A 25,684-nucleotide genomic window follows, 5' to 3' on the forward strand; every position below is an offset into this window, starting at 1 on the left:
CCACACTCATGCATGCTCGTACAAACCACACATGCTCACATCTAATGATAACACTTCATCTTTATCAAGTGATCCAGCAGTTATATTACCGTCGGCAGAGAGGGAAAACTTATTCCCCATTTCCTCCTTTGTTAAATGATTGACGGCCTGTTGGCACCAGTCTCCCATTTCAGCTCAAATTTCATAGCTGCAATATTTGGATTGCTATGGAAACAGCTTTCATATTGTGAGCCCCCTCCCCGCCCCCCGCCTTCATCCAGACACCACGGTATCTCCCAGCCTTTATTGGGTGAGAGGATGCTCCTTGTCGCTCTCATAAAGAGCAAATGATTCCACGAAGACATATGATGAATCTCTACATGCACAGCAATGCTTTGTCTCTGGGGAGAGCGCCTACGCACAGAGCAATCTGCCGCAGGAAAACGCCCTCTCCCAACCTGCTGCTAATATAATTACGAATCGAAAGCTACGGCTGTGCCTCCAGCGGTTCCTGTGTGGTGCTGGGAGGGGCTATGAGGCTGGCTCGACAGGAGCCACAGGGAAGCTACAGATGTTGCTCACACATTGTTGTAGTAGAAAGTGGGAGAGGCTCTTGCTATATTCTGATCTCTTTGCTGCAGGTGGATTGGTAAGAGCCGAGCCACTGGAAGCCTGAACAGAAAGCCTTCATGCAATAAATCACAGCTGCCCTCAACGATCGTACAGCATGTGCTCAGCCAAAGATTGTTCTGAGTCGACTCCCATGATGTATTCCTGCAAAATAGCCCACAGCATTCTGTAAATTAAAATCTTCATCGGTGGTACGACTAGTTCCTGTAGGAGCATCTTCACAGTATTTGTGAAATAGCACTATTTCACACTGCAGTCTAATGCCTACAAGGTTAAAATGATGCATTAATAAATAAACTACATTTGCGTGTAAGAGCATAATGTATTCTGAGACATCTGCTGTGCAGGGACTCGATGGTATTATTGGATGATTTGGATTCAGTATCTCCTTATTAATACAACGATGCTTTGGACTACGAAACACAGACTCTTTCTTTATAAAGAAAGAGTTTTAAGGAAAATAAAGACCACTCTCATATCTGTGCTTTGGTTATATAGCAGGAGCTTGGATGTTATTTGAGCCTAGCATGTCATAAAGACTAGAACCAGGGGGAAACAAATAGCTACTCAAAGTTACAATATGTGCCTGCTATCACCTTGAAAGCCAGCTATTACTGCATGTATCTTGTGTGTTCAATCTGTCCACAAAAAGAAATGTAAAAGCCATTTGTAGTCTTAGGTGGAGTTACATGTCACAGCTATTCCCTGATAAACAACAATTCATCCGTCTGCCCAGTACTGTTGTACAACTTCTCTGGCTACCGTGTGGATTGCCAGATATGAACATATGTCATAAGATCAGTATTCATGTGTCTCAGTAAGCCATGACAGTAAACCAGCACGCACAATACCAGAAGCCAACTGAGCTAGCTAAATGGAATCCAGCCATCATTATTTTTTTTAATTACTTTTGCTACTGTGACAAGGTCTTTAGTGGCGGCAAACATGGTTTGATTCTCAAAATAAATTCATGCCTAAAGTCTCGCTACAAAATAAGTCTGCACATAAATTATCATAAACTATTTACTACCTTTTACTTTGACCTAATAATTCATTTAAAAACTCTTATTTCCGTGTGATTTCCTTGTGTGTGTATTTTAAACAATTATATTTTTCTCAGTGTTTAGTTTTTATCAGTGCGGTATTACACATTAGTATTTGTGGACTGTGCTGAGCTGGGGGTAAACAACTTGCAGCTCAGAGCACACACACTTGATAACACACTCTTTCAAAAGGAGATTTGGTTTCCTCTCCAGTGGCTCCGGAGCTGACAAGTGGTGTGTGTGAGTTTTAGTCTGTGCTATGTTGTTCTGGTTCAATTTTTATGGAGAAAGCGGAGAATTTATTTTGTGTTTGGGGTTTGAAGTCAGACTGACAGAGCAGCTCGTAATGTTATAACTCTTTGCCTTGAAGATATTCATGAATATTTCAAGGTTGTTGTATTACGTTTACTGAACACTTTGCCTTCTTAGGAGAAACTGATTACTTGAGAAGCGCCTGTGTGGCCTGTATTACATATAATAAAGCAACCCAACTGTGCTTTAAGAAGCTGGGGGAGGAGCAACGTAAGGAGTTGGTGATTCGCATCAGTAGACCACCACAGCCACACAAGGTTCAATGCCCTTCCCTCTAACATGAGAAGAAACACATGCTAACTGTTTGTTTGTGAAATGACGCGGTAAATGCAATTTAAGACACTGGATCACCACCATCTTATTCACTTAAAATAAATACCAGCAACAAGGATAAAAGCATATAAACAAATGTTCCAAATGGGAATCAATGTACATGTTAAAACCTTTGAAATGCCCTTTGAATTCCGCTTTAGATAAATAAAACACTGTGCAGCATTGTTATGGGCTTTTGGTGACACAATCCATCTTAATTTTTGATGAAAGCCTATGGGCTGACTGGTCTATAGCGGCAAACAGCACACAGCCTGCATATTTACTTCCAGCTCATTTATTCTCATTATGCAGCCCTGCAGACGTCAATGAGGGGATTTCTGCCCCACAGTGATATTCCTTGATACAGAAGGAGAGAAGTAGAGAGAGAGAGAGAGAGAGAGAGAGAGAGAGATGGGGGAACACATGAGGAAAAACAAGACGGAAGCGGGGCGATGGGGGGTGCATTCATTCATGCTCTGCCCGTGAACTTTGACACCTTTGACAACGTAGGGTCTGTTTCCAGAGCCTACGTTGACGGCACCAGCTCATTCTTTTCCCCCCGCTCAGTCTCCAATGGAAATTTCACATTCGCTGTCACGTAATGAGGCCCTGCCCTGTCTAGCTGGGGAGGTGCCGTGATATCTTGGGTTTTCTTCCCTCCAGTAATTATGGTTTATATGGCCAATAACATCTCACCTGAGAACAGTTGAGTCTGAACATATTATTTCTATAGGAAGGAGAATATAGGTAAGACTGTAAAAAGCTGTTTTTATATGGTATTTTATAACATGCATTACAAAAGAGCGGGTTATCCTCCAGCCATAATGAGTATGCATAACCATTAAAAATGTAAAAAGTTTACTGTGGGACCTTTTCTAAGCAGTGTTTTAATTTAATAGTTTTGCTTAAGAAGAATATTTTTCATCACCAATACTGCCATGAGCTCACTAATCAGAAATCACACATTTGTTTTAATGTAGTTTGCAATAACGCTGCTGATAACATGGTTTTAAATTTTGTTTCCTCTGACTGCTTCACAATAAAATTGTTTTGGATTGCCTGCTACTTTGTAAAGAAGTAATTACCTTTAAATACACTGAATGGTTATTGTTGAAAGGTATAGTTTCATTTCATAAAAATCTTGAGGATTGTAATCTTCTTAAGCATTATTTATTTAGAGGTCAACACTCCAAGCAAAATTGATTTTCAGGGCCCTTTGAGAAAGAATTTTCAGGATGGCACCGTCTGTAAAATAGGTACATAGTGAATCAACTTACACGTAATTTCAGCTTTTAACCTGGGCCTCTGCAGGGTCAGCTGAGAACTGTGCCTTAAGCTACTGTATTGCATTTACCACTTATAGATGAGACAGTTCCTGTTGAAAAAAAGGAGGCAGATGTTCCACCAAATCTAATTTGATTTGATAAGAGCACTCACTGTAACATGGCGCACCTCACAAAGATATCTTGTTTCATTTATTGCTCAGTCAAACCATTGTGTAATCCATTCAGTGTGATTATGATACCCTCCATCCATCCATCGTGAACCGCTTATCCTGTGTACAGGGTCGCGGGGGATTATGATACCCTAAATCAGGTTATTAGGATTCAAGTCAATCTGTTCATTTCCCTTGTTTATGTAACAGAGAAGTCTTAGTCTTTCCTATGTGGTGTCAGTTGGATGAAGATGAATCCACTGCGGACAGAACAGGAAAAGGACCTGGCTCAGAACTCAGGTCGTCTGTACTCTGTGAATCTGTTTCCCTTAGCCCTTTTATGACCACTCCTTTTTTGCGTTTTGCGGTGAAAAGTAGCTGCCTGCTCTGCCAGTTGCCTGCTCTCATTGGCTGAATGTTTATGTCCAGTCAGCCCGACTCTTCCAGATATTTGGCATGCTAGATATCTGGTAGACGTCGGCGATGTGTCAGAAATGTGTCAGGGAGCCATTTTGATGCGTCGTAGTGTAGTTCACACATAACCACTGGTGACCGCCAACCGGCAAATTGGGCTAAAAATCATGTAGTGTGAACTAGGCTTTAGCCACGGGAGATTCCCCGTTCTTTATATTTTTTGGGAGATATTTGCAATTGAAACTCTTTCTCCTGGGCTACAATATATTCAGCTCCAAACAGTGTAGAATAAGACCATGTAAAGGCATGGATTCAGGGCCATCGATTTTATTGAGGACATTGAGGTTATGTCCTCAGTATTGTTTTAGCAACTCAGGAGAGTTTAGATTATGCAACTAAAAACATACCAGCCCAGTGTGGTAGGAATTATGATCATGTTTGTTCATATTGAATGATTTCCAACGAAGGTTAAAGTCAAGGGCAACTGGCCTTGGTTAAAGATACTGGAAGACGTTTCGGCCCTCATCCAAGGGACTTCTGCAGTTCTGACTGACTGGCAGGGAAACTCAGCTATTTAACCTCAGTGGGGTTGTTTGCCAGGATCGTCAAAACTGCTGGTTCATTAGTGTTCCTGGTTGTTGTAACGACAGTCGTTATGGTCGTTAGGACTACCCATGGCCAAGTCTGGTACCAGCCCGGTGCTGTAGGAATTATGATCATGTTTTCCAGTATGTTAAACCAAGTCCAGTTGCCCTTGACTTTAACCTTCGTTAGATAACTATGACCTGGATGACTGAGAATCTTCACAGACATTGAATGATTTGTCTCAATTTAGCTCAAATGCTAGCATTTAGTGCCAGTGCAAGAAGTGTGCTTTATTTGTAGCAAGGTGGAGTGTAAGGGTGTGTTGGTTGGGGTGCTGGATTGGGTGTGTAGTGAGCCCGACTTCATTCAGGAGACTGGAGGTTGTCATAGAATGTAATTAATTTTTGCCTTCTTTTTAACTGTCACCAGAAACCTTTCCTTACCTTAACCAAGTGTTTTAGTCACCTAACCCTAAGCATACATTAACCATAGTTTATTTGCAATAACCACAATCCTTTACTAAACTAAGCAGTAGCAGGGAATTCTTTTTATAAACAACTTTTCGGCATATTTGCTGAAACTGTCACTATATCCTGACCAAAGTACATGAGGCTGACAAAAAAAACAAGAAAACAACCAGCAATGAAAGCACCACCCATCTCTTTGCCAACAACAGTGTATATTACAAAACACTTGTGCAAACATGTCCCAGCTCCACACGGAAGCGTTGGTGGGCCGTCTTTGAGAAGACAAATCGAAGTGAGAGGTACTGATGTCTTCTGCTGACATATGCACTTGTGAGTTTTGCATTTATGTTCAACTGTTGCCAACTGCAGCTTCAACCATAGCATAAGATGCAGGTATCAGCAGCCAAAAAAAAACAAAAAAACATTGTGCTAAGTGAGAGTCAGCATTAGACATAATCCAAGGTTATGTAAAATCTTTTCAAGGTTGTTATTTCTAAGTATGTTATGGCCACTGCAGTTATCTGTGTATGTGTATCTGTGTTATGCAGCTGTGTGACATGTTAAGCAGGATGTGCGAACCCTTGCTGATGATTGGCTGGCGCAAGACCTGCCTACTTCCTGGTTCCGGCCGGTGATCTGATTGGTGCGGCGTCTGGCAACCTCCTCCAATCATCTACCGCCTTCCAGATCATCCCCTGTTTAAATAGCTACCTACCTGTTGAACTAGGCAGTTGTGATTTTGCCCTTGATCAACTGGCCACTTTTGTATTGTGTTCTATTGTGGTAATCGCGTTAACTACTGTAGGAGCTTTTGTTCAAGCGATAAGTGTTAGATCTTAGTGTCATCTTACCTTGTGAATTGTGTTAAGGAAGCAGGGCGAGTATCTTAGTGGGGATTATCAACCAGACACCTGCAGTTTACGTTTGTTAGACACACTAGGCTCAGAGCTTGCTGCTAATTTTGTATTTTGTTTCTTGCTGAACAGGTCAGAGAGTTTTGTTTAGTTTGATTTTTTAGTAGCAAGTGGCTATCTCTCAGTTGGAGAGACCTCTTTAAGTTATGTTTGGGGGTGGCAGCGGGGCAGTGGATAAGCCTACGCCTTTGGTGTGCGAGACCTGGGTTCAATCCCCCACTGTGACCCATCCAAAAACATTCTGGATCATGTTGCTTCCCTTTTCCCCACGAGCCGGGTCGTAACAAAGTATTAGTAGTATTTCAAAGTATTCTTTAGTACTTTTGGACTAAATACATTTGAAGTGACTACTTGTAAGCCAGCAAATATAACAAACAAATCAAATAACTAAACAATTCAGTATTTCTCTAGCAAACGTTTTTTTCCTGGCAGTGGGGGAGAAGACTTATTTCTAAAATCATGGCTACGGCCATGCATGGATTAGAGCAAAACATATGAGGCTGGACAGGTTTCAGGTCCACACTGAAAATCATAACTCAAAATGACCTAATGAGTCAAAAATGACAGAGAGTGAGCCTCTGAACATGACTGTAAATGGATAAAGGCCCTTTCCACTTCGTCATTTCTAGGTTGGAAATCCACTCTATTTCTGTCTGTGGGTCTGAGATTATTGGATAAATTGATTTCTAGCTGACCTTTGCTGCCCGCTCCTCTGGTGCAAAGAGTTCTTAATGATCTTGTACTATCAGAGGTGCTGAAATCACAGATCCCCACAGAGGCTATTAGTCTACAATACTCAGGCTGGCATTATGATGAAAGGAGTGAACAGTGTTGATATACAGCAGGTTGACACAACAAGACGAACACTTGTTAATGTAATGCAATCCAATACAAATGCCATGCAGTCAATAGCCTACTATATTTGTGAAGCTTGAAATGTTCAGTTTTGTAGAGACCTCGCAATGATGTCGATTAAACCTTGTGAATCTTTGAAAGTTGTAATTTTGAATGTTGCCATAATGTATCTACGTTGCTCTATGTTTCTGTTGTTAATAAATATAAAAAAATATATAAAATATATTCTAATGCAACAGTAAAATAAACTGTGAACTCAAAAATGTCAATCTGTGATGTTGTGGACTGTTAGTGTTGGTGTGTTAGTACCATATCTCTTTTCTGTACAACGTATTAACAACTCTTATATGACCAAATTCATGCGATCCCTGTAAAAAAATGTTTAAAGATTGCTCTCAGACACGTTTGAAGACATTTAAAAACACTAATTTGTATTTGACTTGTATCTACACAAAATATCTTTTGCAGAGAGGGATTCTTAAAATTCATCTTATCCTTCTGTCTTGGTGAAAATATCAGAATCTATGTATATGCGAATATTCTTTATTTCAAAACTAACTGGACACAAGATGTCTCCCAAAGGTCTGTGGTGAAATATGTGCTGGAAGTTTCAAGTTTCATTATCAGACTTGTTCAAGTTACATACTGGACCACAATTGGCTTATTTCAAGTAGACATTTTGACATGTCACAGTAGGAAATCACAGGTGTAATTAATTAAATGAATGATGGCCGAATTTCATGTAGCTGGTTCAGTTTCAGGGTCCTGGTAATTTGCATGCTGGCTCACTGTCACACTCTCATGGCTTCCTGGGGCACTTAGAACAATGGCATTGTTAATTGTTAAATGTTATTAGTAACACCTGTACTTTTCCTGCTGTGACAAGCTAAAATATGGGTTGTGAAAAATGCCTATTGGCCTCCGAACTAGTCATGATGTCTCAAAATCACTCACGCCACCTGAACTCAGATCTGGGCTAAAACATCTAACTGCAGTAACAATAAGCAAAACACATTTTTGAGTTTAAAAACGGAGAAGAATATGAGCTGATATGATATATCATTCAAAAAAATATCACTGTTGGTACTGGCCTCAAAAATCCTGTCGAATCTTCACCTCTAAACTAAACAGTTAGAACTTCCAGTCTGTGCAAATGATGGTGCTTTGGTCAAATTTTACAAAATAAATAAATAGCCTAGATTTTAATGAAATCTAAATAGCCTAATAAAAATTACTAAATAAAAGTTAATTAAAATGTAAATTAAACCAAAACTAATAAAGAGGCTAACTGACTGAATAAATATAGGCTACCAATACGCACAGAATATTAGGTACTACACCACAGAAGATAATGAACACCAGCTTGTTCTAGGCCTATTTCAGGTTCACTACTGAGAATAAAACACTTGTATGTCACGACAACAATTTACTGGACCTACAGTAAAAATGTTCTTTTCTCTCATCCATATTTGAACAGCATCCTCAGCAGTGGCTCAGAGCTCCCCTCTCCTCTGCCGCCTCCCTCTATAAAAAAACCCCCTGTTCTTTCTGGAGCTTGGGAATAATGTCGCTGTCACTGTTTTGGGGGCTGGGGAGCGCTTTAACCCGGTCACAACGTGGGGAAGTTGCTCACAGTTTTTCTGCGTTGCCATGGCTTTGTTTTTTTTTGTTTTTTTTTTTTGTAAAACCTATTGACTGCGATAGGGTCCCTTCTTTTCTTTGAGTCTGTCTTTGTGGAGGAGGAGGACGAAAGCGCTATTACTTTTTCTTTACAGAGGAGGAGGAGGAGGAGGGGGGGGGGCAGCGATAGTAGCATCCAGAGGAGGAGGAGGAGGAGGAGGGAGGTACTTCGGCTCGGAAGCAAAGCGCGTTACGTTAACAGTTAAACCTCCCTCTGCCGTCTGCCAGCGGTGAGAGAATCCAACTTTCTGAACGGCTGCCACGACATGAGATGCTCCTGAAGGTGAGTTTCCACACTTTCTGTCTGTTTGTCGCCTGAGGAAAAGAAAAAGTCACCTTATATTTTCAGATTTTCTCCCAGGTGTTGCACTTATTAGAAATTGTAGCTAACGTTTGCTTTGAATCTCATGATATGAGGCTTGGAACACCGGCACCTGTAACGTTATGGCAGGTGGTTGGGAAGTAAAATTTAGAAAAGGGGGATGAAAAGAGAGGATTTGGAAAGGGGAAATGTAGTCACGACTGGCGTTGTGATATATCCATCTTTTCACAAGTGGAATAATAACTAGACTTACTATTCAGTCCTGACCAGTGATGTGGGAAATGAAGGAGTGGAGGGCTAACCTAGCTTAAACAGGTTTACCCACCTTGCAGAGGGACAATTAACGTGATCCCACTCTTTAGCAGAAAATATTATCATCCCGGGCTCACACCGTTTTAAATGGACTACATGGTGCAACTATTAGAGTTGATAAGTATGAATTAAAGTCATTCTAAAACGTCGTTCAATTTTCTTTTCTGTAAACTGCACGTGATCCCTGATAATAATCACAGACCGGGGATCACACAAGCCATCCTTCTTATTTATCACCACACTGCCAATTACACAGTAATGCTCTCTTGCCTGCTTATCACCGGCTCTCATGCTGCACACTGAGCCGCAGAAGTGAATCACACCTTGTCATCCAATGTGGTGAATGGTATTATCTCATTCTCTATTCATACATTTCATCTTGCATGGGATGAGACAGGCACAGGGATAGTTATGTTTGGTAGGGGGGGGGGGGAATAAATGCATGAACAGACAGCTGTGCCCAGCTGATGGTTGAACTGCAGTGATACTGTGTGCAGATTTGCAGAGAAAATGCATATAATGCCATTTCAGCAGATTTATTGTTGTACTGTGAAAAGGTAAGTGGTGTCATGTGGCACTAGAAACAGAACTGAAAGGCTGTTTTACTCTAGAGAATTAGTAACAGAGAATCTGATACATTTTCCATCTCAGCTGACACCTCTGACAAAGCTCCAACAATGCATTTTTGAGAAGGAAAAAAACTGTTGCTTTCACAGACAAATTATATTATTTATTTTTTTAATCCTTGTCCACACTTAAGGATATTCTCTTGCACGAGAGTCAAGCATGAACGGCACAAGATTAAAGTGACTGATGAGGCTTCAATGAGTGTGATTAAAATCACATTATAGTGACATTTAAATGAGAAGCCTGGTGTTTTGGTTGGTACCTAGCTTTGGTAATTGATTGTGATGTGGATGGAATAGTTGTGCATTAAGCTTGTGTGCTTGAAGTGATGCATTTGTAGACCAGATATATCTCACATGGTTAACATAGTGACTCCCTCAATATGAATATTCACAATCTATGCAAATGTTGTACTGTGTGGAAGTGCTGCAAATTCAAATGCTGGTTTCCTCTGCACTGTTGTGTCTCATTACAGAGTATGCCTTTGAGGGAATCCCAGGAAACAGAGAAATGTTTCATAGTTTACCCATAATTTGATGTTTGTATTCCTTTTGATGCTTTACTTTCACAACACAATCAGCTTGGCCTATATTGTCTGTAACAGTTTGTGGTACACCCCCCCCCCCCCCCCCCAAAAAAAAAGAGAAACAGATTGTGGTAACACTCCCACTACCACTTATATTAATACTTCTAGTTAGTTAGTACTAGCAGTGCTGCTGCTCCCTAATACAGCTGTTTAACACAAAGACCTTCTGAAGGTCAGGCTGCCATTAGTGAATGTAATCATCTCAAGCTGCTCTTCAAGAAGAGCAGATCCTATTTATGTTGTCCCCTGTTCATCCCATATAGCTTCTCTAGTGTTCATAGCCAAAATTATCCCACATCAGGTAAGGCGCTTGATTTTAATTTCTAGGCCAAAGACAAGAGCCTCTAATGGCACTTGTCATCACACGTGGTCCCCAGCCTCTCTGTATTCAGGGCAGTGGTGCTTTGTGTCCAGAAGTAGGTCGAATGCTTCTCACCAAACAATTTGAGCGAGAGCCAGTAATTGGACAAGCAAAGTGTCGACCACCTCCCAGCTGGTCCATGTCAGCAAGCCCTCTCACCACTTAATATGCAGCTCCGACCTGACGCATTTCATGGGCCTTTTTCATCCTTTTAATCATTTAGATTACAAAATGCAGGAAACAGAACATCCTTTGTAGCAGCATTCTTTATGTTAGTGGCTGGAAATTTTGTGATACCACAAATCACAAGGCCTCAAGGGTCTTTACAATCTGAATAGCGTACACCCTCTATCCCAAGACCCTCGGTTTAGATCAGTGGTTCTCAAACTTTTTCATGTCCCAGGGTCTCCATCTGATAGACATTTTATTGCTTTATTGCCAAGCAGGTTAACAAGGAATTTTCTTTGGATACTTATAAAGTAAAAAATACAAGATATAAAAAATATAAAGTAATTATAAAGAATATGAAAGAATACGTTTGTGCTGTGATATGCAAAATATTTACAGTATGGGGTAAAGGGGTGGGGGTACGAGGGGAGTGTCTGGAACTGTTTGTGTCCGGGGAGGCCACAAGGTCCCGGAGAGGGGGAAGATTGATTGCTATGTTTGATTGGTTTAGATTGGTAGATGTTTTATTACAGAGAGTGCATGAAACCCATGACCAAAATAGTAATTGTGTTACTTTTGGATGGAATTATAGTGAAAATAAACAATTACCCTTTTTGCTGGGGACCCCCTGGAACCCCCTCAAGGACCCCTGGGGGTCCCTGGACCCCACTTTGACAACCACTGGTTTAGATGAGGAAAAACTCCCCAAAAACCCTGGAAAACATTAAAAGAAACTCATAGGCTTGTGTCGTGTGTGGGGAGGGATGGGCTACGTTCAAATTCAAAATTTACAGTCTTTATTAAGTGCAATAGACATTTTTTAAGTTGCCAGTAGAGGGCGCTCTAAAATTCACTATCAGCTTGACCTCTTGAATGCCCTGTGGACCTACCAGTAAACCAAGCTAGTAATGTTATGTAGTTTTTGGCAATAGATGTCGTACAGAATAGACCAACATACTGTAGTCAGGCTGGGTGGGAACTGTCTTTTAGTATCCTGTGGGCTCTGCGCATGCACCTCACCTCACCGATATCAATGATGCTCGGGAGATGGGTACCAATGATGTTTTCAGTCAGGATGCTTTCTATTGCTCCTCTGTAAAAGTTGACAAGAACTTGGCACTGAATAGAATTTAACCATCTTAGGTTTCCTTAAGAAATACAAATAAATAAATTCTGAGCTTTCTTCACCAGTGTGGAGATGTGAGATGACCATGACAGCTCGTCTGTGATGCCAATTCCCAGAAAGCTCAACAATCAACTCCTTGGACGTTGAGCAGTAGTTTGTTGTCAGTACACCACTTTACAAGGCTGTTGATTTCCTCCTGATATGAAGTCTCATTGTTGTTTGGAATCCGGCCGATGCGGGCACAGCCTTGGGAGGCGCCGGTGTTGAGCACTAGAGTGGAGTGGTCTGCCAATCCGAACTATCTGGCGTCTGTTTGTGAGGAAGTCCAGTATCCAGTTGCAGAGTGTGGTATTTAAGCCCAGAGTGCCAAGCTTGCCGGTCAGTTTCATGGGGAGATCAGAATGGGGCTGACACGATTTATCGATAAAATCAATTAATAAAATGCTTCGACACAAATTCTTTGCATCGATGTTTTGTTTAATCCATGTAACTATACAGCACAGTGTTTCGCACGGACATTTATTACTGTGGCACATCGCGCTTACGCTGTGAGCACGACGTGATTATAATGGAGCTGTTTGCAAAGTGGAGGAAGAGAGAGAAAATAGCAAGGGACAAAGAAGAAAGTGTTCAAAGTATGTTATTATTTCAAGCTAAAGAAAACAACAACTCTGTAATGTCACAGTCTGTCCACCGTAAAACGAAACTTATGTCGCCTCGGCAACAGCACGACGGCGCCTTATCAGAAAGCAGCCGGTGTTCTGCCAGCGGACCACAGACAAGGTAACAGTAACAGCAACTTTAGCATTTAACTGAAATCCTGATTGATTGTTGAGTTGAAGCCAAAGTAAGCCACAGTCCTCAGCTGAAAATGTGCACACGTGCGTTTGTTGTTCTCCTTTTTGGCTCGTGAGTTGTAACCTCACAGTCATGAGTTAACTGGGTGTCGGGGAGCTGCACCTTTTAACTCCCCTCCAGCTCTCTCTGTAGCTCAGACAATCCCTGCTACCTGCATGTACTAATCCATCCTTTCACCCTGTTTCAACTGCTATCTTTATAATAACAAACAACAGCTGTTTCGTGTGCAGGATCGCTCATTTCCCGTTTCACATTTCACGTGTGTTTTCTTGACAAAATGTGGTTTGGAAATCTGCGTCGGGTGACACAGCTGCTGTCAGCTCTTGTAGTGTGTGTTACGTAGTTGTGAACGCTTCAACGACTTGTGCAAGTGGGGTGAACGGCAGGGCCATTGGCCGACGCTTAAAGTTGTGTAGTCTGCACGAGCCTTAACTTGTATAGCACTCGGGTGATGTTTGTGTTGGTAAAGCGGCTGTCTAGTTGTTGGCCTGATGTTTGCTGTATGACACATTATGAATTTCTGAAAGGACTAATATCTATATCTATCACCTATAAACGTGCACAGCTGATCTTGTACCGGGGGGGGGGGGGGGGACCGCCGTCGCCAAGCAAAAGTACTTATTAAATGACGCATCGATGAATCGTTGAAATAATCTATCGAAGCGTTGAATACTAAAATCATTGTTAGCTGCAGCCCTAGATCAGAACAATCTTAAAATAGATGTTGTTTTTCTCAAGGTCTTTGAAGACGAGCGGGAAGGTGAGATATTATTCTTTATGTGCTGGAGAACTGTGTGCTCTTTGGCGTTGCGGTCAAGTTGCATGTTTGGTACCCTGTAGACCCGGGTTCAAATCTGGGTGGGGTGACTGCTCTTGCCTTTCCGTCACAAGAACCAGTTTGTCAAAGCACTTCATCAGAATGGGGTTAAGTGCTGTATGACGGTAGTGGTTTAGACTGGACATAATAGACTTTTTAGGTACAGGTGACTTTTCTGTGAAAGTGATATGTTGAAAATGTCAGTAATAACATCATTGGCATAGGTTTTTAGTAAATGGCAAGGAATGTTGTCAGGCCCGGCAGCTTTACTCATGTTCACTCTCAGCTGGACTCTTCTCACATCTGCTGTGGATACTGACAGTGGCCGGTCCTGACTCTTTGTTGAGGAGATCAAAGCGAGCATAAAATGTGTTTCATCTGGTAACTAGGGATGGGAAAGCTGGATTTTAGTGACTACATAAGTGTCTCATAAACAATACATTCTTAACATTTAATGTTAAAAATATACATAATATTCTAAACTGTACTTTTTAGTGCAAATCCAGTACTGAGTGGGTAGCCATCTGCCTCGACTGTTTGGGTTAAGAGAAGGGGAGAGAGAGAGGGCGAGAGAGAAATAGAGTGAGTGAGAGAGCAGGAGGAAAGAGAACATACAGTAGCTCAAGTTCCACCGCATTGTAGGTCCCATCAAACTTCCACATTTCACACTGTTTAGATCAAACTTCCACCTGCACATCAATGAGGCATCACGCAGTATGGTGTCTGGCTCTGTTTGCAGCACACGGATTGAAACTCAGTGATAAAAACACCTGAGCTTACTCCTTGCTGTGTCGTTTTCATCTTCTGCACAAGCATCACAAACTGGTGATAAGTTAAGGGTCTGGAAGTGCATTGAAGACGTAAAAGATAAGAGGCAGACTGTGATTTTGTCTTTACCTGTTCACAGGTACCTATTACCCTGTGTACACGCAAAAGTTAGGGGTTGGGAGGGCAAAGGAGAGACACAGAGAGCCCTTTCTTTGTGCCCGTGCTGCATACACCTGGCCTTTACCAGTGAAAACTGAAAGATGTATCAATGGCTCAGTGATACGTGGGTAAGTTGAGCCAGGGAGGACTGGAACATGAATTGTCCATGTTTGATTTAAAATGCATCTGATACATTCTGACTGAAAATTTGTACAATAAAACTGGTTTAAATTGTTTGTATGTGTTTTACCTCTGCACGGTCTGTAGTAGATGCATCTCTTATCAGCATCAGCAATGTCATTTCTGGCTATAATTCAATCTGTCGGATGGAATCTGGAGTATCAGATGGTTATTAGCGATTAGAAAAAGCAGCCAAACAACAGTGAGCAGGAATGAATTGCTGTATCAGATTAATCATCCATTTAAGACGCTCTGTTATCACCATTTAGAGCGTGTTGTTGGTGGCAAAGCAAAAATGTGTGTCTCCAGGAAGAGTCTCTTAGCTGTTTGAACAGGTACGCCGATCCATGAAAAAAAAGTGTAAACCTAAACTCTGATAAAGACAAAGACAAAGATTGCACTGATACCCAGTTGCGTTGAGATGTTAGAGTGTTTCCCAGAGTGGCTTGCAGATGCGACGGGAAGGTGTTGAGCCTAACAAGTACCCAGGCCCTAATTGAGGTTCAGCTCACTCTCCAGCACTACAAGCAATTACAGTGACGACTCATGCTCCCCGTGCTGCAGGCAGAGTTGAGAGTGCCGCAGCGCCGCCTTACCTGAGCCCTCCTCTTTCATGTTTGTCGCCGATGACAGCCGGAAAGGCACATTCTAGCCAGTATGTTCTGGAAATGTGTTTGGTTACATGAAATATTCATTTCCTTGCCTTCTCTCTGGCAGTGTGCCTATTTATTTACCAGATTTTAATGATACCTGTGACCGGTTCAGGGGAGAGCTAGAGGAGTGTTGGAAATGATTCCCTCCATGCAGCCTCTGATGGGGAATGTAGAAGGAGAGGAGATGCAAAATAAGAGGTGCTGATCATCAGGAATCAAGGTTTATTTCTTATTTAACAGGCCACTGCATCATTGGGGCCACTGGGTGAGCATGATCAGTGGCTTCTCGCGCTGCACGGACAATTAATCAGTAAAGTGAAGGACAAACCTGCAGTGAGGTCAGTGTTATCTCATATTTTCAGTGCTTCTTTTCCCAGCAGGAGGGACTCAGGAGAGGTCAGTAGCCAACACTGGTGATGTGCTATGCACACGTCCCCGCCTGAAGGTATAGATTGGCCTGTCATTGTGCTTTTTCTGTGGTGCTGAGACTCTTTTCTCAAAGCTGGAACATTTTACCCAGACATATTGTTATTTGCTTCCAGCTGCGTGACTTGCAAGCTTTTCGTGTCTTATAATATCTTGTGTTTACATGTCATCATTTAGGAAAAATGAGAATGTCTTGTTATTGTTATGTCCAAGCGACAGCATTTACACACATGTTGCACTTGTTGTGTTATCCGTTCCTCCAGGCTGTTTGTCATGGATGTTTTCCATCCTCTTCTGGATTCAGTACAGAGACGGCGATATGTATTGTTATTGCGCCTCATATGGCTTTAGAATTATACATTTTTTGTTTGATTAATCAATTTAGATTATGCAGAAAACCATAACCAATAAAGAGATCCAATAAGCGGATATTTTATGAGAAGAATTCTAATCCCAGTGTACATTGCTGTCAGCTTCAAACTGATTTTCGCCGCTGTTGAATCACTGGGTATTAATCCTTTAAATTCAGTGTTTATGTTAAAAACCACGGTGAAAAGGGCAACACAACCATAAGATTCTCCAAGGAACAACAAACATGACGGCTATGTCCCCAAGAGTAAGAAGTTATTGCCCTTAAGTCACTAGGATACAGGGATGATTTCCATTTCAAGTGTGGGCTCAATTTGGGATAACTCATGCATAGAGAGGTAAGACGAACAAAGAACGTAGTAATAAACGTGACAAATGTAGAGAATGGAACTGAGGAGCCCGGTATCATTGCCTTTTGTGTCCCATGAAGGGTATTGTGCGTGGCTGCGTGGATAAGGTAGCAAGGGGACCCATGGGACAGGGAAGTGAAGGGCACCGAGGATGAGGGAGGACACATGTGACAGGCAGGGGACGTACCGCGACAGAAGTAAAACATGCCTCATACTATGATGCTGTAAAGCTGGTACTATTTACCACTTTGATGGAATTGTCCATCTCAATTTCTCACACCCCAAATAGTTTGTTTTGTCCAAATAGCAGTCCAAACCCCAAAACCTTATTTAATTTACAATGATATAAAACAGCAGCAGATTCTTAAATTTGATAAGCTGGAATCACCAAATGTTTTGAATTTGACTTGAATTAATGAGTTAGATGTTAACAGATTATTGAGTAATTTCATGATATATTCCTGAAACGTGTGTGTGGAATTGTATCGAATATGTAATTCAATTGCCTTCAAAAGAAAACTGTTCCTTTCTTTGTAACCATGGTGCTACATTCATGGAAGCATAATACTTTTTAGATATCAACCTATAATGGCTGCTTTGTCTTGTGTATGTATTTGAGGAATGTAGCTAATTTTGTTAAATAAAAAAAAGGGTTCTGTAAAAAAAAAACTATGATTCTGTGAGGGTTTACTTAGGCACAGTGGTGCTGTGAGCTAATCAATGAAAATACCAGCATGCTGCTGTATTGCAGGTATAATATTTGCCATGTTAGCATGTTAACATTTCCTAATTAGCACTAAACATGAAGTACAGCTGAGGCTGAAGGGAATGCCATTACTTATCCAGTCAAGGAAATGTTTATTTAAGCCAATAGCCAAAACATCTGGAAGGAACGTCAGTAGGCTTTGTCTTCTGTGGATCATGAATGTCTGTATGAAATTTCATTGTGATACATTCAGTTTTAGTCTAGACCAAAGTGGTGGGCTGACAGACTGGCTGTTGCTGCTATATGTAAGGAAATGAGAATAGGATTGTTTTGGTATTGATATTTAAAGTCGGAAGGCAAATAGACCTTTTTCACAGCAGACATTTTGACTTGAACCAGCTCACCTAAATAGATTGATCAGTCATGCATAATGTTATTAATTAAGCCTGTGCTTTCCCTGTTGTGATTTGCCAAAATGTCTGTTGTGGAAAAGTTCAATTAAAGTCAGGCAGCTCACTCTGCTATCTGTTCAGTAAAACCTTACTGTTTAAAACTGTCTTTGCATAAATTCAGAAAAAATGTGACGAACAAATCTGTGCTCGAGATAATGTATCCTCTCAGGGATGTAGTAGTCTGTCTAGAAGTAGGTGAGCAATACGTGTCAGTGTGACAGGGTATGCAGGAAGGGCAGTAGTGCTTTATGTCCAGAGGCTTCCCCTGGGACCTCATTACATCGTGTTGGGCTCCATTGGGTGCTGTAAGTGGACTGCTGGGAGCCTCAAGACAGTGCAGCTCCGTGTGTGTTGATTTGGTGTGAACATGTGAGCCCAGTGTCTGTTTTGCATAGTAAGAGCCAGTTTCCAGTGAGGCCTGGAGTCCAGCACAGCACTATCCTCCAAATGGAAGATTAGAGAGCAGATCAAGCATGATTAGAATCGTGAAACAAAGAAGATGTTCTGCAGAGTGGTCAGTTTACTAAGTGAGCCAACACATGAGCAAGAAGTAGAGTCCTTTTTTGTTTTCTGTTGCAGCTGTTGTCCCAATTTGTCATTTTGGTTCGATCATAGCTGGAGAATGTGCAGACAACAAATGACCTTTTCATCCTAACAGGGATACAAGATTGTATAGACTTTTATTCACCATATAAAACTTAGACTAGAAAACTTAGAGATAGCCTGGTCTTGTAGCGTTGTTCTGTTATTGGCCATTAGCTACACCGCTGCAGTATTTTGCATAGCGGCCCTCTATATGTGCTAGAACATGGTTATTTTAAGCAGTTTTTTAACATTGTGATAGTTTGTGAAAGTCTTTGCAGTTGTCCTTTAGGGTCTTCTACAAAGAGCCAGAACTCAGCACGTCTGTTTCTTAATGTACTCACCCCCCGATAGAGCAAATGTTGAGTGAAAAAATCTTGCCAAGCTGGTACGTATCCAAATTAATTCATCAGCTTGGGGGAGCTCCACTCTCCATTTTTACAAGCATGACCTGGAGACCACCAGCTAGGAACTAAAGATCGTCTTGACCTCATTATTTTTACAGCTTCAGATTTTTTTTGGCAGAAACCAAGACTTCTTTCTGAGCATGTTTTTATGGCCTCATATCAGATTGCAAACAATCTCACCTTGTAAATGTTTTTTGCGGTTTACAGTGTTAGAGTGGAGTTCTAATGAGAATCGGGGGATGGGCTTTGTCGGCAAAATGAGACCAGTCACATTGTCTCATTCTGGTCAGGTAGAGCCATTATGATGTTGAGGCTTGGAGAAAATAGCTTGGTGCTAAATTACTAAGCATTTTAGTCACAAATTGACTCATTGGAACAATCAAGAGGGCAGTGGTCGGGGTAAATACTGTTTAATTGCATTAGCTAATCAATGTAACGCAGGCTTTCCCGAACACAACTACTAGAGGAAGGCTAATTCTGAGTGTAGTGCTCATTATGAAATGCCAACCGGTTTAGTACCCATTTTAATTATTTTCCTTTTAGAAAATAGCATGCAAACACTGTACCGTGGTAGCTTGGAACTCCTATTTCAGAGGATAGTGAAGTAGGTAGATTACAGTATGCATATAATTTGACAGTTTTTTTGCGAATGCTGTATAAGTTCGTTTCTCTTCTGTAGTATATTAGAAAAAAGATTATAATAGTAAAATGTTTAGTCACGGTTAGACTGACCCAAAGTTCTTACAAGTCTTTTAAGGTTCTCTTGAAATAGCATCTATGCTACAGCTGCAGGGTCTTTCTATCAGCCATGATCCCATGTGTGTGTGGAAAGTGTGTTTCTCCAGAGCAGAAAGACAAATAGAAAATATTGGTAATAAACTAGCACAGAAAACTCAACAAAATGCACAACCTAAGAAGAAAATCTCTTAAAGCGTGGGGTGTGGGAGAAAAATGATGACATTGTTCTGTTGCATAGGCAATGCATGATTAACAGCCATATGCTAATTTGCTATGGTGGAGAATTACAGAAATGTGGCAAATAGTGTGTTTCAGTTTAATCCTGTTGATAATATGAGGAAAAGAGAGGAACGTTTCTTTATTCATCATTGTAGAATCCTCTTATCTAGGGTTGCACTTGTATTACTCTGTCTTTCAAATTGTTTTAGGCAGACTTTGCACATTATTTTATGCTTTACATTAACAGACAGACATCTGTAGGTTGTTGTTTGAATCTGGGTCAGATCTGGTTTGGGTTCATTACGCCGTGCCGTAGTTCAGACTCTGGTCAGGTTAAAACTGTATCCACGTCTGTCTAAACCACAATGTTTTAGCTTTATCAAAATCCTTAAGTCTGTGTGTGAACAAACACCACACCATTTCTTTGTGAGAGCTTTGCCAATTTGAAATGGCTTAAAGGCTTGAAGCATTGGCTTTGAGAAACAAAAACAGATCAATAGAGGTGATCTTAGAGAAATCCTACTTTGATATCTTGGGCTTCTGGAAACGCTCCCATCAGTCGTCATGTGACATGTACCACAGGCTTTTTCTGTCTGGATGGATGCTCTCTTCTCTGTGGCTCTCTGCTGACCGTTTTGGTTTCCTGTGGCGTGTCACAGGCCTGAGGCGGCATGTCATCTTCCCGGTAAGGACGTCAGGGTGGTCTTCCCTATTACGGTTCAACCTCAGCACCACAAGTACTTGAGATACGGTAGTGTACACAATCGGTTGTCTGAAACATTGACATTTGCATTTAAATTGACTTCCTGATTTACTTTCTTGAGAAAGTGTCAAGAGTTTTGTCGCCGGCTTTGCCTCTAATTTCCTTGCATCTGCCGCAAGTGTGATAACAGGAGCAGGATTATTATTTGGTGAAATGGTACTCTAACTTTGTTTCATAGTGTGCTATAGCCACACACCAGCCACAGACTCACACATTCTCTCAGAACTGCAGATTAAATTCTAGTCAGTCATGCATGATGGCTTTTTCTCATGAATTAATTGTAGTAAAGAAAAAATATTTTTCACGTTGGAGAGAAAATTCAACTCAAAGAAAACACAGAATGGTGTTCCTTTTGAACTTTGAACATGGACTTACATTTCTACAGCTAAGACCACCTCACTAAAATAAATAAAATAAAGCTGTCGCTGTACACTGTGGGTGCCTTTGGACGCTATATAGCAGATTAATGTGTAATGCAGGCTGCTGTGTTCACACACATTTTTACATGTGCTCCTACTCTAAAACCGCCCTTAAATATACCCTGTATCTCCAGTGTCACTAAGAGGGGAATAACACCTGATTAGTCCTTTAGTGCTGTGTTTTCATTTGAAAAATACGTTTGAAGCTCTTTCAAGTCATGTTGATGTCACTTCTGTAATTTATCTGCCGTTCAAAAATAGTCGAACAAGAGACTGCCAGCTCTGCAGGGGCCATGATAATTTAGGGGTCCACGGTGCTCACGGGTTGACAGTTTGACATAGTGTGTTCACAGAGATCACCTCAGAAAGCACGTATAATTGACACCATTAGCCTTGAGGTCTGTCAGTTTTCTGACAGCTGATGAATTCACGTGTGCCATCCCTAGACTACAGATAACAAATTCCTACCTCCTGTTTTTAAACCATTTTACACCTCAGTAATCCCTTTTATAACAGCGACTTGCCCAGCTGAGCCACAGTTTGAACCCTGTGTCTTGGATTTGTGATTATCCTTTTCAGAGTGTGAAGTGGGTGAAGCCCTCGCCACCGTGCCCTCATGAAAGTCTGTCCACAGGTCTGATTCCCCCAGGGTGCGTATTCTTGTCTTCTTGTTGAACCGGCGCTTTATAGGCCCCTCGGCTCTGCTGTGCGGTGTAACTCACCTGCTGTTGAAACATTTGGATCGTATCCCTGAGCACTGAGCAGTCCCTGGTTCCCCATTTGCAGTTAAACCAAAGTTACAGATGGCTTTGCTTCCTCCTGTGGTTCACCGGTGGAAGAGGTGTGGCGAGTTTGAAGGTTACAGGCAGGTCTTCGTCTGTTGTTCCGTGTCGAATGTCATTACTAACACACACGAAGGCCTCTTGAATACTTGTGCCCCTCTTTTTCTTTACCACCTGTAGTGTAATGGGATTTTAGCTGGGGTCGAAAGTGTGCCAGAAGCACTGCTATTAACCCCGTGCATTGTGCCTTTCTATGAAGGGCAGTCCACACTTCCCCTGTTCATAATAGAACAGACTGCATTCCTTCCAGTGAGCCTCGACATACTTTGCTGGCTCTCAAAGAACCTTCATGCAGATTTTGCAACAGTGGACAGTCTTTCTCCCCATTCACGCAAACCCTCGTTTTTCAATGCTCTTTAGACCAAAGCTGCTCCTCCTTTGGGTTGGTTTCAGCTATTTTAGTCATGAAGTAAACAACATCCTTCCTCTCATTCGCTGCACGCCCAGAGTGTAAAGAACTGTTCAAATAGAGTGAAAAACAATGATTCTTCTCAAAGAAGGATTGATGCTCGGTTTGTAAGTTGACAGAGGCAAGTTAGCATCACAGTGAAGAGAGGAGGATTTTCCAGCAATCACAGCAGTGGTATTTTGATCTGCTGCGTCAGGGAGATGTAAAGTACGACAGGGAAGCTGACTGCTGTTCATGTGTGATAGCATTGTATATACACACTGTGTTAGTGATAACACTTTTGAGAAAAATCTTTACTACTCAGATATATTATTCAAACATGTTGCTGCTGTTACTCAAAAATGTTGACAGATCCAATTTCCTCAACATCCTTTCTGTATTTTTACCATTCTTTTCACAATATTAGTCTAATGTAGACTTTTGGCAGGCTGTAATCTAAAATTTCTGCAGGTTTTCCTATCACAGATGGTAGAACAGCTGTGCTTGAACGAATTAGTCAAAAAATATATAAAATAATCTACTAGGTCTGGACCCTCGTTTTGTGACTGCATGCTTATGACAGATTTTTCCAATCATATGTTTGACATAGAAGATTTCTAATAAATAGTGTTAAAATACCGTCTCGTGAACCCAATATTGTGTATCGTCTCGTGAGGTAAGTGTATCATCACACCCCTAGAGGTGAGTAATGGATATATATCTAATGTATAGAGACTACCAGTGAGATGATTCATAGATTATGTAGCTGGAGGAGCATACTGTTGGTGGGAGTGTGTGTATTGCCAGTGCAGTCACGTCTATCTATCTCTTTTCTGTGAATTGTGAAATGGGGGCCAATTCTGATCAAGCCAACCGTAAGCATAGCTCTAGGTCGGGGATTCCATTATGATGCGCAGCCTCGAAAGACCCCACACTGGCTCCTACTGGAACCAGAGCGGGATTTGTTTTGCTGCATAAGTGGCGAAAATGGTATCAAAATGGGGTCTCCCCCTCACACTGTGGCTGATTTATAAGTCTGCATGTCTCCAGTTTCCTGCTGTTGTGTCAAAGCAGGAGGTGGGGCCATTAAACTAATGACATTTTGCTTTGCTTCTCTGTTACTGTCAGTAAACAGCACCCAGTTTAAGGGCTAGGCTGGCCACTGCAGTCTGCTGCTTGGATTTGCTTAATTTGTAGATGTTTATTTTTTTATTTGCACACACTGCTTTGTTTTATAACAAGAGACATAAGGCTGAGGACTTAAACAGCAGTGTAAAACATTCACATGAAAGAGAGAGAGAGGAAAAAAAGGTTTGATCAAAGCTGTATGTGCTTAAGTGCCTCAAAGAGATGTTGTTTTGAGCCATTTGGTTCCTGTCCTGACCCAGTAAATGCAGCAAGGCTGCTATCTACAGAAGAGCACGCTGGAGAATGCTTCCTTGTCTGACCAGAGCCAGGAGCTCTGGTGCCCACAATGCAGAGCACAGCAAGTCCACAGCCATCATCATTAGAGCTGTACCGCTGTGGACACTAATGGCTGTCCCCGTTCTGCTGCCTCGGCACATTCAGAGGGCTCATGTGAGACTTGAGGGTGTGAACACATGAATTAATTCAAGAGAGATGGATTCACCATTCCCGTTTCTGCTTTAAAGCAGGATGCAGTATGTAGAAGCCCTTGTAGCTACCACGAGTGCGTTTGTGGTGACTCCCTTCTTTCTAACACCCTTTTATCACCAAAGGAGGCTAATTGGGGAGTTTGTCCTCGTTTATCTTCATTTAAAGGCTGGAAAAGATGGCGTTATTTACTCGTTTCTATATTGAGAAGGGGGGGAGGTGAGACAAACAGTGGTGTCAGTGTAAACCTGGGGATGGTGCAGGGGAAATAGATGTATGGCTATGTATGTGCTATCACTGCATGCTTAATTGCGTTTTAAGGTTTCTAATTGCCACCTAAGCATCTTTAAATGGAAAATATTTCTGCATCAAAAGGTGGGGTGGTAAATGTCTGAACGGCTGAATGCATATTTCGGTGGAATGAAGATTTATCACCTCTATTTCTCAAGAAAGTATTAAATGCAATATTTGAAAATCAATACAGGGTCATGCCAAGGCACATTAATCAAGTTTGTTTATTTCTTCAGTCATGGTGAAACGCTTTACATGGCCATCTTTTTCCAATTACATGCAAAGGCGGACGTAGTCTAACCCCCTTTCTGTTGTTTTTTTTAGTGGCAGTATAGATTTTCAGCCATCCAAATGAACTCTCTTCTGAAGAGCCCGCAGTCATTATTGTGCTTGGCCCTTTCCCTGGTTTTAGGCCTAACCATCCCCTCCTACAGATGTACACTTTACAAATCAATAAGCTTTCACAGTGATTTCACCATGTGGGCTCCTGAGAGCTCGCGGTAAATTCAGTAATTATCATAGGTAGCCAGTGTGGTTTCCTGTTGTCCTTGTCACTGAACAGGCTGTTTAACTGATGTCATGGCAGAGACTGGATGTTTTGTTATGGCCTTTTTATTTGATAGGGTTGACCAAGTAAGATGCAGAAAGGTGGTTCTTCTTTTTTGCTTGGTTTGACTGGATTTATCAGTATTTCAACCCAGACAGTTTGTGATTTATGATTTGGCTTCTGTGTCCAGAGAGATTCTGACAAATAGGGCGTCACTGATGATGATTAGTCCTAGCCTAGCCAAGGCTGTGCTCACTGCTACCTAACCCGATCAATACTTGTATTGCAGAATATCAATCCCACATATTGAGCAGAGGCTGGGATCCCCAGTGTTGTTTTGTGGTTGGAGCCTGACCAAAATTAGACTTCATGGGGTCAATGCAATGTTTTTCAGGGGTTAAATATTCTAAGGACAATATATCATCTGATATTTCTTTAGTTTTGTTATCAAGGAGCAGTGTTAAAGACGGTAGAGCAGGCTACTTTAAAGCTGAAGAATGAACCTATTCTTTATGTTCTCATCTGCTCTGCCAACTCACATGTACTGTGATGCCAATCGGTCTTTGTTAAGCCAATGTCTGCCAATAACAGCAGGCCTACCAGCCTGGCTTTATATTACCTTTGATTCCTGACCAATGAGGGTAATCTCATTAGTGTTATGGAAATGGCAAAATTAAAAACACAAAATTGGGTGTGCTGGTAGAAATCACTACAGGCAAGGTAGCTCAATGCTTGTTTAATCTCTGAATGTCCTCCGACAAACGCGTCCTGTGGTAATCTTGCTATGCAGCCCCAAAATCATCGCCAAGATACAGATTCAATGTGTTTTTAGATGTGCTAAAGTTTGTTATTTGGTATGGTATTATAATAAAAGTAGAAGGTTGTTCTCAAGAAGTAACGACCTGCGATGGCCGGGAATCGAACCCGGGTCAACTGCTTGGAAGGCAGCTATGCTCACCACTATACCACCATCGCTGCAGGAAGCAATGAGTTCCAGCTGTTTGTTTT

General features: G+C 41.5%; 1 protein-coding gene and 1 non-coding gene across 2 annotated transcripts in view; one reads left to right on the forward strand and one right to left on the reverse strand.

Annotated features, from left to right (window-relative positions):
* Nucleotides 1-8,758: 8,758 nt before the first annotated feature.
* The window catches only part of chl1b (cell adhesion molecule L1-like b), a 65,566-nt gene continuing 48,640 nt past the window's right edge, over nt 8,759-25,684 (forward strand). Inside the window, 1 exon segment of the mRNA XM_038696734.1 lies at nt 8,759-8,909. The gene's annotated coding sequence lies outside the window, so the exon portion shown is untranslated.
* Nucleotides 25,580-25,651, reverse strand: trnag-ucc. Its single transcript has one exon. It is a non-coding gene; the product is annotated as a tRNA-Gly (tRNA).

The sequence above is a fragment of the Micropterus salmoides genome, unplaced genomic scaffold (genome assembly GCF_014851395.1).
Source record: "Micropterus salmoides isolate LMB-PRFRI ecotype aquatic unplaced genomic scaffold, ASM1485139v1 Ms_hic_scaffold_4, whole genome shotgun sequence".
Classification (NCBI taxonomy): Eukaryota; Metazoa; Chordata; class Actinopteri; order Centrarchiformes; family Centrarchidae; genus Micropterus; species Micropterus salmoides.